Genomic DNA, 3,266 nt, shown 5'->3' with positions numbered 1-3,266 from the left:
GGGTGCTAAGACTGCCTTGAGCTTGTTGTATATTGTGTAATAAGATCTAAATTAAACCAAGAAACTGTCAGAAAATGATCATGGATATATCTGTCTTGATTTTAGACTACTATTCGATTAAGTAATGCCCAAGATTTTGTGATCTTTTTTTTTTTTTTTGGCTACTCAATCTTATTAAGCGCCGTTGGCTAGTAGTAGGGCCAATGGTCTCCTACTCCTACACACATCCACCCACTCATACTTGCATACGATAGGGTTTGATTCCACAACCTCCTCCCCTGGACACTGACTCTTCAAACTGAAACTGCCACCACTAGACTATGCTAGTGTTCGTTCCAAGATTTTGTGATCTTATTCAGGAAGTTCATCGGATCCAGATTGCCTCAGTTTTTATGTTTATACCAGAGAGGGAAGCTCTTTTACTTCTTGCCACACAGTTGAAGGATGTGGGCGTGACACTCGGGTTCTCTTCGAAGGACAAGCAGTTGATCTTTCAAGCTCATTTAAATGACTTGCTGCTGGTTGCTATCAAAATTGTGGTTACTCTGTTCTGTGTCTTCCAGAACAGATCAAAAGGAATTTTAATTCACCATTCGGATTCATCAATTTGGTGCATAGAGGCTATTGCACCCAAAGCCCACATGTTTCAGGCTTTCTTTAGAGTACTAGTACTGTTTTCAACATATATATAGGTGATGTGAGAATAATAGAAACAATTTCTACGAGTGCTTTCCCTGTTGGATATATATGTCCATCAAACCCATATTTAAACATGTCAAATAAAGGTAATTTGCATTACAGGGGAAAAGTTGTATGATTACCAACTTTTAGGTTTTACTTTACAAAATTATCCAACTTTTGTTTCAGTCAACAACAATCTACAAAATTGTTCGATTCTATTTTTTGAAACCATGTACCTTACACAGTTAAACTATTTTTATATATACGTTCTTATAGCAACTATACGATCATCTGATCATATAAGTTAACATCCAACATCTGTCTCATTATCTGTCATTACAAGGGTGAAGAGGGGTTATTTGAAAACAAAAGAAACCAATGTTAGATGCTGAGATGTACAACTAGGTTATCAATCAGCAGCTGAGCCCTTTGAATAGCGGTAAACTCATATTAGATCAGAAATAATTACAAGAAATGAAGACATATATTATCAATTTATAATTTATTCTTAATTTGAGACAAGATTGTGACTGGTGAGTCAACATAGAGTGTTGAATGGGGTATTATCGCTATAGATCTAATAGATCCTAAGAAAGAGATCTAGTTTTCTCGGAGTCTGGATTCGCTACCCACATGGCAGGTACTAATGAAATGAAATATCTTTTATTTATAGCTATGCCACTTATAATGGAGATTTCATTTTATTGCAAACTACAGATGTGGGGAGGCACCCCATGTGAGTTGAGAATCCGGATTCTTCTCTCTTATCCCAATTATTATTTTGACCCCACTTGATTGGATAAATAAGATATCTTGTGGAGTACCACCGTTCAAATCTCATAATTAAATGCAAAAAAAATCTTAGATGGGGAGTGTTTCTAAAGAACTTACCCCTAATTTTTCCATTTAATGATTTGGCAATTCCAATATTTAGATATTAGGGAACTGATTTGAATTGGTTACATGTCAAATTTTATATTAAAATTCAAGCATAGATCCTTCTCATCTAAATACATACCCTCATATGATGTTGTTCAATGCTTTGTTTTGCACATGGCCAGCTTTATCATGGCTGAAACTTACGGTCTGAACAAGGGAACTGACTTGTAGAACCCCATGCCGTAGAGATATTTGTCTAAGGTGTCTCTATAGAAAGATCTTTGGTTGTGCACCATGGTCAATCATTTGATTTCTCGACCAAATTGTAAGGGGGAATAATTCTTAAAGATCATGGACCTTTATGATTTTAGGTTAGAGGTTTGTTTATGATCCCTGATACTTGGTCCAAGAGTCCTTTAAAATCATTGATAAGTACACATAATTGAATTTTTTTTTTTTTGGTGAATAAAATTTTTTCAGTGGGACGCAAAATGCTCATAGATGCCGAACGTTGATCTTGAATCTATAAATCGAAAATGGGCCAGATTGCTGAAATGTCATAGACATGGCCCTTCTTGTGAAAGAATCAACTAAGTTGTTTAGCTCCCTTGAAACAAAGGAAAAAAAAAATACAAGATTCCATTGAGTATTTCAAGTGTAGCGTGGCCGAGAACTGATGCTCTAAGCCATTGGAGTAGTTTAGCTCATGGTCATTTGTGGGTTGGAAAAGGCAACGTATGCAGACTTCTTGTCTTCTTTTTTTCCCCCTTGGATTATTCATTATTGTATTATATTGAATCAGAAGAACAAATAGAAGATATATTTTGGTGATGTTAGGGTATAAATTTCATGATATAATCCGCTCTGTGCTATCTGCTGAAACTAGCTTAATGTTGCACTCACGATGAGGCTATGAGGGAGTAAAGACTCCAATCCTCATATGGATTACAATCTTCTTTTCACACTGGTATATGACTATCTAAGTCATATTGTGACTAATTTTTACCCACAGCAGGAACTTTCCTTATCATAATAGCTTGACTTTCATTTACCACAGGAAGGAAAAAACTAACGAGTCTTATTCTTCAATGTTAAAATTTCAAATTATCCAAATTTCCACCAATGGAGACATTTTCTATTAGTTCAAGTCACTTATCGTAATCTTAATTGAGTATTATCTCTATTTTTTTCTTTTTGCTAAAGGTCAGCAAAAAACGTATTAATGAATGAGAGAAAAAAATGGCTATAGCCAAATACAAAAGAAAAGACCATAACTAAAAGAAAAACAACTCAGTTCCCTAATCCACCTTCAACATTGCCATCAGTAGAAAAGGGAGCCAATGCAACACACATACAAACGTCCAAAGAACCATAGAAACTATGAAAACCTAAACCTTGACTTTCCTATGGCATCCCACTCTATATCTTCATTAGAAAAATTCGATTGAGGCTCCCAAAAGGAGGAGCATCTGTTAGTCGCTGTATGCTTGGCTAAACCATTTGTGACCACATTTACTTCCTTGAAATAGTGCTAAGTTTTCTAGTATCTCTATAGATCTAAAACAGATCTTAAAAAAGAAAGGGAGAGAGAGGAACAAAAGGGCGTGGGTTCAAATCCTAGAGCTGTCAAATGAATTTAGTATTTTTAGTGAAAGTTGAATGGTTCTCATTCAACTCCGGTATGACTCGATCCATACGGTTGTGGA

Source organism: Macadamia integrifolia, chromosome 3, assembly GCF_013358625.1.
Source record: "Macadamia integrifolia cultivar HAES 741 chromosome 3, SCU_Mint_v3, whole genome shotgun sequence".
Taxonomy (NCBI): domain Eukaryota; kingdom Viridiplantae; phylum Streptophyta; class Magnoliopsida; order Proteales; family Proteaceae; genus Macadamia; species Macadamia integrifolia.
This window is presented reverse-complemented; position numbering follows the sequence as displayed.